Source organism: Poecilia formosa, unplaced genomic scaffold (genome assembly GCF_000485575.1).
Source record: "Poecilia formosa unplaced genomic scaffold, Poecilia_formosa-5.1.2 Scaffold200, whole genome shotgun sequence".
NCBI classification, from domain to species: Eukaryota; Metazoa; Chordata; class Actinopteri; order Cyprinodontiformes; family Poeciliidae; genus Poecilia; species Poecilia formosa.
The window spans coordinates 808,603-821,380 of NW_006800139.1; the positions used below are offsets into that span (position 1 = coordinate 808,603).

The 12,778-nt window shown below is 39.0% G+C and overlaps 1 protein-coding gene across 1 annotated transcript in view; it reads left to right on the top strand.

Moving 5' to 3' along the window:
• Positions 1-12,778, top strand: part of oprl1 (opiate receptor-like 1) — a 73,724-nt gene that overhangs the window by 16,199 nt on the left and 44,747 nt on the right. The gene's annotated exons all lie outside the window — the stretch shown is intronic.

Here is a 12,778-nt window from a genome sequence, read left to right on the forward strand (position 1 = left end):
ATTATGCTACTGGATTGGCTGCTTTGGCAGCACCAGCCAATAGCATCCCAGCTGCATTCTCCTTAAATATTAGTAATGCTTTAAAAAAGACCCATAAAGAGGCTAATGTTCTGCAAATAATTTGGACTTGTGTTAAACCTAAAAGTCTGTGAATGTTGATCCAAACATAGGTGGGGGTCGACTGTATTGTGACAATCAGATATTCTCTAAAATCTTACGAATGTGTTGAAGCTTTTCACACTCGACACTGATGAAGCCCAAATGTAAATGTTTAAAAAGCAGTCTGTAACGTAACATTCAGATTCCTGCTTACACAACAAATGCTTCCTTTTCTGGAATATTGCTTATTGATTTTTATTTTTGTCAAAGTTACCCAGAAATCCACCATTAGCAGTTTGTGCATCATGTTGTTTTCTGTTGGAGAGGAGATGAAAGGCCAACTTCGGCTACCAGCAGGACCAGATTTTGCATGATGATTTTCCAGGCTCTTACTAACTGCAGCAATTAAAGCCGGCCTCTTTTATAGCCTGGTGTGGCCGTGTGTGCAGCCATTGCAGTCGGTATTTTTGGGATTATTCCTCTCTCAGCCCTTTCTGTTGTTTCGTGTCTGAATACAAAGAAGACGTTTCCAGTTTGGCTTAGAGCCCAGGAAACAACTGGAAAGGTAATCAGGCACAGATGGTTTGACAAAAAGCTGTTACAGTTACAGAAAAGATTTAAAACGTGTTCATGTCTGCTTTGACCTCTCGTTAGGCTGCTCTTCAGAGGTCCATGTGTTCTTCATTCATGTTGATTAACAGCTGCTGTTCCTTTTAAATAGGAAAAAAAAGATGGTTCAATATGTTATAATACGATTTATTGTCCTGAATCTGCAGCTCTTGCTTTTTAACGGGACACAGGAATGTCGTTATCGCTCCTCTGATGGAATCTGTTCACTCATTAGTTGCTCCTTCATGCATCTCAAAGCGTAATACTAATGCGAGCTGCAGCTCATTCCTGATATCCTGCATGACAAGTGATGCACTAGTTAAGAAATGAAACACTGAGATGTTTTATCTGCTGAGGTTTGGAAAAAGTGGGGATTGACTGCAGGTGGCACTCTGAAACTTATGACGGCGTATTACTGCCATTTTAGATTAAAAAAAAGTGTACAGTTGTGCCAAAAATTCAGAAATGTTGAGATTAATCTAAGAAATTTTCTAGGAATAACTTCAAAATTTCTGACAAAACTTGTGATGTTTGTAGCTCAGAAAAGTTCCAAAAGTTGAAAAGTTTTGAACTTTAAAACTCTGAAATGTCCTTGTTTTTTCAGAAAATTTCTGAGATTGATCTGAAAATGTGTGAGTTTTTTGGCAGACATTTACTATTTTTCTAAAGACAATGGCCTTTACAGCAACTGGGTGTGATATGTTTTAAGTAGGGCTGCACCGATTGCAGTTTTTTGGCCGATTAACGAGCTTTAAAAAGCCCGACCTGCCGACTCCAATTTTGGCTGATAACATTTTATTTTCTCTGAAATGTCACTAAATATAACATGAAAGCCACAGAATGGACAGCAGTGAGGCAACTGTTAACTTCAATGTGCAGATATGACCTGGTTGGCCACTCTGTGGGAGAGCAGAAGAGGTCAAAGGTTGATCTTTAGGCTTTTGCTCAGGTAGATATTATCGGTGGATAAGGTCAGCTTCATATTTAAGTAAAGGCTGATCACTGTAGTCCCAAAATTAAAGAAATTAGTTTTAGTTTTAAGATGATGAATAAATGGAGGATTTTTCTTCCAACTCCAGGACTCAGTGGAGGGTCCTGACAGAAACACAGGAGAAGTCACAGAGACGGAAGGGTTAATGTGATTTCGTGTTGATTTTGTCTAATTTAGTTTAATGTTGTGTGTGATTTTGTGTCCCCCTTCTTGTTTTATTAGTAATCTGATAAGAATAACAAACACTGATTACTGCATTTGTTTCATGACTATTATGATTATGTGGAAATTTAAACTGAAAAGCAAATTGTTTCATCTCATTTGTGACCATTAAAACTAGAGGATGCATGTTTCTGCAGACGTTTCTATCTGCACCTGCTCATAAGCTAGCCACATCGTGTGTGTGTGTGTGTGTGTGTGTGTGTGTGTGTGTGTGTGCGTGTGTGTGTCTGCACATACATGCCACAGGGTAATGACTGCGTCTTCCTCCTTGCTAATGACCACAGTGAATTATGGGGCCATTTACTATGAACTGCAAATGAATCCCTCTCTTCTGAGAGCAGAGAGTCTGTGTGTGTGTGTGTGTGTGTGTGTTTGTTTGTGTGGGGACACCAATTATAGCTGGTTGTCACATGACTTCCCTATTTCTGTAAAACAGACTCATTTGCATACATGTAGGGGTTGCGTGCTCCTCATCCATGCAGCTCTCTGCTCTCAGTCTGATTTTTTTTTAAATAGTCTGGAATCAGTCCTAATATTAATCGTCAAAAATAAAAATATCAAAAATGTTTGAACACAACTGAGTAAAATGTTTATGTCAAAGGAAAGGCCATAACAAGATCTTAAAATGTGTGCTTTTTAATCCTTAGAAACTTGGATGGACAACATGACTTTGTTTGGTTGAATCAGCACAGAAGGATTCCTCCACCGTTTTGGAAGAATGGAAATATTTTGGGTTCCCAGTAGTCAGTCAAACACAGAAACAGAGACAACCTGTTATGATGCGTCTGTTGACAGAAGAGACTAACCGATAGCTGCCTTACTCACCTGACAGATGGTTTGGATGCAGAACTTTCAACGTGACTGAACAGCTAATAAGTGTCCAAAGCGAAAGTAACGCTCCAGAACAGCAGCAGCAAACGTGCCATCTGTGAACCTCCACAGGAGGCCTTGGTGTTCACTCTGCAGCTCCTACAACTGGAGCGTTGCACACAAGCACCGTGGCCAGGCATGCTAAACCAAGCTGGTTTCATTCCAGGCATTAAAAATAAAAAAGTTTCTGTGAAGTCGGTGCAAGACGTAGCAGCAATGGTGAGTAAGTTCTGCTGGAAGGCATTGTTTCAGACATCGCCTGAGGCGTTTATGTTTCGCTGTTCAGCTGCAGGGCTTTGCTGCTGTGTGCTTACAGGTTGCTGATTGGCTGGTCCAGCTGTGTGGTTGTCATCACAACCGTTTGCATATGTTAGAATTGGCAGTAGAGTCCCTAAAGGCTGAGAGTCTGGAGTTTTGCTGGAGACCAAACACAGCATGTGGATTTGTTTTTGTTTTGTTTTCCTTTTTTAATTCTGAGGCCTCAGTATGTTAAACAGAGTTCAACACACTTCTGCTTCCAGGGATAAAGCTGAGTTAGATTAACATTTCTGCTTTTGTTGTTGTGAAGCTAATGGCTTCCACAGGAAACGCAGCTTAGGAAGCTGAAGTCCAATCCAGGAGCACCGTTCATTTTCCTTGGTGCTGATTGGCTATAAGTTCAGATGGTTTCCACTGTGTGGATTAATGCTCCTTAAAGGGGCGGTGTGATGTAAAACGGACATTGTTTTAGCTTTGTATCATACTATAATGCAACTCCCTCATCAGAGATGTACCTGCAGTGTTGCCTTGACTCCTTCATGGAGGTTTGAGAAATCCTTTAATCTCCATGGCAACCATTCAGCTGGGTAGACATGGCCCCGCCTTCCAGAATAAAGCTGGTCCTCAGAGCAGCCCTACCCCACTCAGCTCCTTCAGACTAGCCAGCAGCAATTAGCAAACACCTGGTAGAACTGTACATCATTACTTCTCAGCATAGCGCTGGTACAAACTGTGTTAAAGGGTTAACAGAGGAGCGATGTGACGACTTCCTGAAGGCGGAGTTTCAGAATGAGCAGGAGGTTTTAAAATGACAAAGACGCAATTTCATGGGATTAAATTACAAAGTCAAATTTCTTAAGTCCTATTTGATATAACAACTGAAGTTAACATAGTTACTTGATTGTGCGGTAAAATGATACTATAATAATTCCCTGTTAAAGTACATTTGATGTTTGATCTATTAAAATATGAAGTTATTAGTATTTCTATGGCAATGATCAGAACCACAGCTGCAGTCCAGTTGGACTCAACTAAAGGAACATTCCACATTTATTAGCCAGTTTGCCATTAAAAGACAAACTGAAAAAGTTGCTTTGTAGTATTAATTTTCTGTCGACTGCATAGGACATGAAACTATGTAAAAACTAAGGGATCATGATGGAGGAGGCCACTTCTGAGTTACTGACACTACACACACTTGACAAAATGCACAGCATCATTAGCTGAAAGACACACCAATCTGTCACAAAGCATAAAAATCCAACTGTGAGCCTAACATACTCTACCAGATTCATTACATGAAACTTTCCAGCCATAGCTTAAATAATTTTGTTGTGATCACCTTCTACCGCTCCAGATCTTCCCTGAAAATATTCAGTCGCAAACGTAGAGGCCATAAAATCATCTCTGTAAAGTGAATTATTGAAGAGTGTGCTGCAAAAGTCAAAATTGTATAAAAGGTGATACAAGAGGGGAATAATAAGCTTTCATGGCTTCATTGACACGACTGGAGCCCTTTACTTGTTGTGCTCCTTTAGGTCATCCGCTATAATTTCTGTAGATACTTGGAGAGAGTCCCTGCGGACGTTTAAAGCCACAGAATCGGTTTTCCCTCCACAGCAGAGCACCAGTCCCTGCAGTTCCAGCCTGATAGCGACTGATGGAAAGTCTTTCTCTTTCATGATTGCAGTTTTTCTTTTCTTTAAGGGTCATGAAGCTGCATGAGTCAAAACTCTGTTACCCTCAAGGGACAAGCAGGAAATGGATCTGGGATTTTCCAGGAGTGCGATGATGAAACTGACACAGCTTTAGTTGTTCTTTGATCCCTTCTGACAGTATGTGTCATTTACAGGTTGATGTGTTTATAATCTTTAAAGATTTTTACAAATATGATTCTTAATGGTGGTTAAGGGTGTAAGAAAATGAATGGATGGATGGTTTAATGGTGAGAAAGATGAGCCAAAAAGAAACGTGGAGAAACAATCTGAGCAGAAATCTACAACTTTTACAAAGTTGAAAGAGCAACAACTAAAGCCTCTGGCTGTAAAAACCTGAAAACGACTCCAAGCTGTAATTTCATTTAGTGGTGTTTCTGCAAAGTGTAAAGTTAGGGTAACTAAAAGCATGCAACACTTATTTTCTTTTTATTTTTCATAAAACTGGAGAGATGTGAGACTTCCTGAGCTACCGGCTGTCTGCTCTGGAATTTGCTAACATTTGGGTCCATCCTGCATCATCCATCATCCTGAGTCATTCTCCCGACTGACTGAGGCTCTGAGCTTTGCTTAGAAACAAAAGATTACAGCTTTTGTTTTACTCCAAAGTTTCTAGAAGAAATATTTTTAAATAAACTAGTGATGGGACTCCATTAAAGTTTTGATGGTTAATTGCAGGGTCTGTAATTAATTAATCAAAAAGTATATACTGACAAAATAAGCAATATTTTCAATTTGAAAAGAAAATTGCTGCTAAAAAAAGATATTTCTTGACTGATGCTATTTTATCCGTTCAGCTTTCAAGTGTTTCAGTGTTTTTCTGAACAAATCCTTCAGAAATGTGGACTGTGTTCCTAACTGGTTACCAGTCTGTGTTTCCCAGTGGTCTGATGAGGCTGATGGGTGGATATTCAGGCTTCTGCACCGTCTCTGCTGCATATCCTTTTTCTGTTCTGTATGGATTCTCTCCTTTCGCCCACACTGAAGGAGACTGAATTATTCTGATTACAGCTGCACCAGTGTAGTGAACCTGTGTCAGAGTGAACCAGCTAACAGGAAGGAGAGAGGGGAGAGGAAAATGAGCTGAAGCGGGACAAGCTAATTTCTTTTTTGTCCCTTTGTCCCTCATTATCTGCTGCAGCTTTGATCTTTGCTGTCATTTGTCCCTGCATGTCGGCGCTTCCTCTTTGTTTTGCTCCATCCAGTCTCACTCTTTGTAAATAAGTTAATGAGTTCTCTGGATCTTCTGATCTGCACACACATTTGTGTTGACTTTCATTAAATGTGAAATGCATTTGACGGCTCAAGTCCTACAAATGACTGTGGAACACCAAGCGAATGAAATACAAGGTAAAACAATAATTTATTACAATATTAAAGTGCAGCATCAAAAAGGATTGAACACGTGTTGATTACATTGCTGCCATGCATTCATTTCCTCTCTATATACATACTGTGGCTGAAACGATTGACCAGACTAATCGTGATGACTCAATTATTGAAATAATTGTCAACTATTTTAGTAATCTAGTAACTATTGACTGGGTTCAAAAAAAGCCATTTTCTGAAAGAACAACACATTTTGAGCAGTAATTGAACCAAACCTGTGAAAAAAAACATTTTGCATTTAAGATGAAAAACCGTTTTTGTCTGTAAATAAATATACCCAGAACTCGAGTCACATTTTTAGCTTCATCTTGTTCAGATTCTGTTAAAAAAATCCTATTAAGCATCTTTTACTATTAACATAACATATTTAACAGACTAGTACAGTACTTGTATATATATTACAGTATTTTAGTTGCAGATGTATCCTTTACTACAAATGATCAAGTTTCACTAAAAGAATCCTATTGTTGCACTTAAAAAGGAGTTATTTGCTTATTTTCATCTTTTGATGTATATTATGAAAAAAGGCAGAAGAGGTTAAATAAGAAAATCTGAAGAATGTGAGAATTATCTGAATAATTGATTAATCATCAACATAATCCATAGAATAACAAGCTACAAACGTGAAGTGGTACTGTAGTTTCCAATTTTACATGATCAGCAACACCATAATCTGAATAATTTTTAATGATATTGTCAAAAATAAAAGCCCCATCAGTGGAAGCTGTGTGGGTGCATTTCATTAACAAGCAGCTTGAACATGGTGGCGGTGAAAACGCAGTCAGGCTTGTTTCTGCTGGATCTTGAGAGACACAAAGAGAGGACTTCAACAACAAGTGTGAGGTGAAACAAATCGAAACTGGAGAAGAGCAGAAAGACACCATCAGATATAATAAGACAGAAGTGTTTGAAGAACTGGAGCCAATAGCAGATCTGAGAGGAGGGAGGAGATCGAGGAAGATAAGTGGATTTTGAACTACTCGCATAATTGGGTACTTGTTGGTGTTAGCAGGCGGGAGACGGGTCAAACCCTGCAACAGAAATCTGTTATCTTCTGATTCGGAGAGAGACTGAAGGCAGATCAACAGAGAAGGACAGTGGAGAAACAGAGAAATGTAGTGAAGATGTTTTTCCAAGCTAGCTGTTAGCCATTTCCCCTGAATAGTTAAACCAAAGATTCCCTTTAAAGTAGCGTTTATTAATTATTTTCCATCATGTCCTCTTAGGGATATATATTTTTACCTCCCTGCCCCTGTGAATTGAAATGCTATTGAGAATTTGATATTTAATAATTCATCTGTACCACTCACTGGCAGCAGACTAATAAAAAGAGCTGCAGCAACTTAATTTGTTTAAGTTGCAGCTCATTTCAGTGTTTTACGTCCTGAAACGATGCTGCAGGACTCTGACTGCTTAACAGTCAGTTTTATATACTGTACTTGAGTACTTTTTTTGAGTACTTTCTCCACCACTGCTTCTTAAACAACCATAAATTTGCTGACTTAATATCAAAACATTTTCCTCATAATTTTGACTTTCTCCCAGTAGTATTGTGTATTTATTCTGCTAATAGTAATACAAATCTCACAATATAACTTTGTTCTTCTAATTTTATGACTTTATTTTTGTATTTAAAATATTCTCTTGGTCTGGTTCTACAGTCATATTTACTTTACTGACCTCTGCCTCTGTTTTCCCAAACTTCTCCATCTCCTCTGCATTTATAACCTTTCCTTTGTTAGCCTTGTTTGCACCAGAGTCTGTTCTACTTCTTCTCCTGCCTTTAACAGGCAGGCTGTGTATTAATGTGAACACTGCTGCCACCGTGTGGCTGGAGGCCTGTTTATCAGTTAAACATGGATGTTGTGCCTCCCACTGTTTGGGAAATGCTGCATATTTAGCTAGCGGCTCAGTGGGGAGCAGAATGAAGTGAAAGCTGTGACCAATTAAAATATTGTGACATCAACTATCGGGCAAATAGATATGTTTGTTTCTGGAAAGCTCATCTGCAACAATGATACTGAATCGCTCTATGTAACAAGCATGCGCATCATTCTGAATTAAACATGAACCTCTATGGATTTATGCAACATGAAGCCTAATGAGGAAACACTTCACTGCAGCAGAATTTGAATTTGCTTAAAAATATTAGGACTGTAAACCAGCAATTAAAGTACAGTTGGAGTCATCTGAAGAATGCAGCATATTTATATTCATTCAACATAACATGTGCACTGTTTTGTATTTAAGGCGTTGAGCTGCAAGGAAGATTCAATATGCTGCAAATTCTTCAATACGGAGGAATATATCAGCAGAGAAACCAGTGAATTAACTTCTATTCTACAAATATTTCATCTTTTTATTCATTTGAACAAGTATTGCTTCGAGGAGGAGTCGGAGTGAATCCTGAGTACTTTAGCAGAAGACAGCTGGGTTTTAACTCTTGTTCTTTGAAGACATTTGTCCTTTAACAGGCTAATGAACTGTAGTCAGAACAATCAACCAGCTGAAGTCAGAACTGGGAACTCGGACATGTGAGCTGATGAGGCCCAACACATCAGCTCCATGTTTCTGTTGTTGAGGATTCAAACGTCCATGTTGATGGTGGGACAGTTGTTTTGGTCACACACTCCAAAGTGCTGAAAACCCACCTGAGGAGATGGACCAGGTGTTAGAAAAATGAAATCAGATGTTTGGTGTTGGGTTTTATGCTGTAAAATTACTCTCTTACTGTCATTGGATTAACGATTGCACAGAAATAAAGTTAAAAACTGTTGAATGATATTAAAGGGGCTGCATTATATAAAATCAGCTTTTTGAGCTTTGCATCATGTTATTTCCTCATCAGAATCACACCTGGAGTTTTTTTTTTTATTATTCTTTTATGCATGTTTGAGAAATCCTTTAATCTCCATGGCAACCATTCAGCTATGGAAAATGTCTGACTGGAGCTAGCTCCGCCTTGGAGCTGCAGCTCCTCCTCCAAGCTGCCAAGCTTTGCCTCACAAAGGAGCCCAACTCCGCTCCTTCAGACTAGCCAGCAGTAAAATTAATTAATTTTAGCAAACTCCTGGTGGAACTGCACACTTGCTGAACTCATTATGCAGCTCAGTGAAACGCTGGTAAAAACTTTATTAAAGGGTTAATACAAGAGCCATGTTGTGATGACTTCCTGAAGGCAGAGTTTTATTGAAAGAGCAGGAGCTTTTAGAGAGACAGAGGTCCATTTTCAAGGCATTATTATCAGTGTCAATTGTTTTTAAGTCATATTTAATATTTACAAAATAGCTATTAAATCAAGCCACTGTGTGGCTGTAAATTCATATTACTGCTCCTTTAAGACAAAATCCAAACAAAGTAAATGACAAATGAGAAATAAAAAGAACTTCCCAGGTTGTTTTTTCGTGTTTGCATAGATACAGAAGTAATACTATAAGAACGGTGGCAAAGTTTATGGAAAAGGTTAACGGGGTGCAGAAGTAAACAAGAAGCTGAACCAGAACGGCAGATTGAGCAGCAAAGAGAGATTAAATTGGAGAAGACAGGAGGCAGGGGAGGGGAAACATCAGGCAGAACGAGGGGAGGGGCGCACTGAGAAAAGAAGATAAAAATGTGAGGATAGAGGGACGATAAACGGATAAGAGCATGACCTCTCGATCTACGTGGAAACCCTCAGGAGGGAGAAGTGATGATTCACAGCCTCACAGGGAAACTGCAACAGGATTTAGTTGGAGGAGCAGAAATATGACGTGGTTGAAAATCTGAAAGACCAACAATCAGGCTCTCTTCAGCACATCCTGTCCTCAGTAGAGAAAGGCTTGTTAGCTCAAGCACACAAGTGGAAGAGCACTGCTTTATTTTCAAGGCTAACATTTTGACTCTCGGTTGGGTAAATTAGAAATTTTGCCTTAACATTTCACATAATTTCCATTGCTAACCATTAAACCCTGAAATGTTCTGCAGTTTATCAGGAAACCAACCTGAAACTGTTGACAATTTTTAGCTCTCAGATGATCCTGATTAGCGGCAGAGCCACAGGTCGCTGATCTGTTCCTCTCCTGCACCGGGTTGTAATTAGATGGGCTTTGAATTTAGCCATTGAGACATGGAGCACCATCAAAACCCTATCAAAACTAATTTCATGCATGATTACACCCAGGCCCTGAGAACAATGGGTTGATGATGGGTATGTGATGACTTGCAGGGGTTGTGAACTTGGCCAGGAGGTAGATGGTGACGCTGTGCTTTAGATGCAACACAAGGCTGAAAATGAAGAAAATAAACCATAATCACATGTTGAACATGCTAATAAACATATTATTGAAATGTATTAAGGCAAAATCGATGACTTGCTTCACATGTAAATATTTAGGGTTTGAACAATATGTTATCAAATCAGAGTTTTCAAACATGTTTTAAAAATCCTATAAATATACATTTATGAAGGAAATATGTTTTTTCTTGAATTTGGTTTGTGAAACTTCAGTACAAAATAATCCTCAAGCACAAGTTTAAAAAAAAATGGTATAATTTAATTTTATTTCCCCACAAAATGCAGCTGCCACTTTAACTAACCAAACTAGAAAGACACACAACTTTTATCTCAGTTCTGATTTTCACTTTTTACTGTTTTTGGAATCTGAATACCCACAAACTTGCTGAGGTCCAAAAGGCTCGTCCCAATACCTAATCTGATTTATTTATTTTATTTTCCAAAAACATGACACACAAAGCGGTGTGTTTGAAGGTGTTACCTTACAAACACATTGATTTATAATCTCAATGCCATTCAAAACTGCAAAACAGCATCAGAATCAGCCAAGCTTTCTAAACTCAATCTAACTGTGTGTAAATTCCCAAATTTGAAGAAAGTGGTAAAAAAAAATCTGTCATCTGCTATTTAACAAATGGAAATATTATTGGTTGCCTGAAACTGAACAGAATTGCTCTGATTTACCATCGGACTGTTATTTTTAGTGCATTAATATTTCATTTCCACTTTCCAGTTTTTGGAGGGTTGAGTGTTGCACTTTATGAGTCACTGATGTCAAGTCTGAATTCACTCATATCTACAATACGCACAGTAAGCAGGATGGTTTCCATAACAACAAGTGAATTTAAGACTGAAACATCTGTACCAGGGCATCAGTAACTGACAGAAAGCTGCTGTTGGAGTTTTCTACTCAGTTCAAAAATTCATAAACTAAAAATTAAAATCTGCATGCAGCAGCAAACTTTTTCACATTCCTGACAAGGAAAAATGATTATATAACCAGAAATGATTATAACATGAAGGTAAACATTCAACATGTTTATCTGAAAAAGGCAATATGAAATCTAGTAGTAGATTTGGACTACTAGACTTTATTAAATAGTTATAATTATTAATTGTTTCACGTTCCAGGAACATTTTATAATCATTACTGTGATCTCTTTTAAAGAACATAAACATCTCAGTCATGAGCCACAAAGAACGACTCAAAATGTTGCAACAGCATCCTCTGAGGGGGCAAGGACATAAGCAGTCAGAGTACACTGTGTCTGTATCAGCAGCCTTGATGGAAAGCCAGGACCTTCTGCTTGCCCCTGGCTCACACACATCCTGCCTGAAAGCGCGAGTTGAAAGGTTTTGTATTAATGCGCAATACTTGCCGGCAGACGTAAGTCGGCAATCACAAGGCCAGAGCGCTAATATTTCTGCAGCAGCTTTAAGTGAAGCTAGTCAGGCCATGAAAAAGCCGTCAAATAAGGAGATGCAAGTAAACCAAGCACACTCGCTTCCTTCGCACGCTCCTGCCTAGATTTATAGAAAAATCATTCATTATTTACGGGCAGCTGAGGGATGTTGTTGTACGCATTACTGCACCAACGTGTGGAAGAAAAGTGTAGCTGTGTAAGCGCGTGTGTGTGTGCAGAGTGTGTGTGCTCAGCTGCAGAGGCAGGAGCTGTGACAGAATGGCAGGTGAGGCTCTAATGAACACCTCATCCCACGGCGCGGTCTCCATCTCTATAATGTCCTCAGATCTCACTTCAAGGCGCTCTTTACCGGGTAATGAGGGTCGTATTCCACCCACTCTGCATGACAGAGAGTGCATATGTGAACCAGAGGGGACAGGAAGCCTTCATGCAGAGGTCTACGCAGCAACACCAGATTTATAATCGAGCAGTTAAAGTCATTATTGCTCCTTTTGCCGCAGGTCTGTGTGTGTCGATGTGTTTTGAAGGTGAGGAGTCTGCTGCGGTTTAGGTTTTACCACTTATTAGGCGTGGGCCATTATGAGACGGTACGATAACCTTGAGAAGAAATATCACCATGTCATGGTTTCAAAACACAAACTATAAATATTATTATATACAAATAATTACTGTGTGCCCAGAAAGGTCCTGGCTTGTATTCTTGTTGTGCTTCTGTGCAACGACGAGAAAGACGTTTTGATTCTGAAAGAAAACGCAACTAATGTTGGAAAAATTCAATACATAAGTTATTAGAATGAATGGAGTTTTTAGTGTTTTCAGTCAATCAGGTTTATTTGTGTGGCAGATTTCAGCAACAATTTATGAAGAGCTTTACATCATAACAACACAAAACCAAAAAGTCATAAAGACTTACAGTGGACAATTGAGA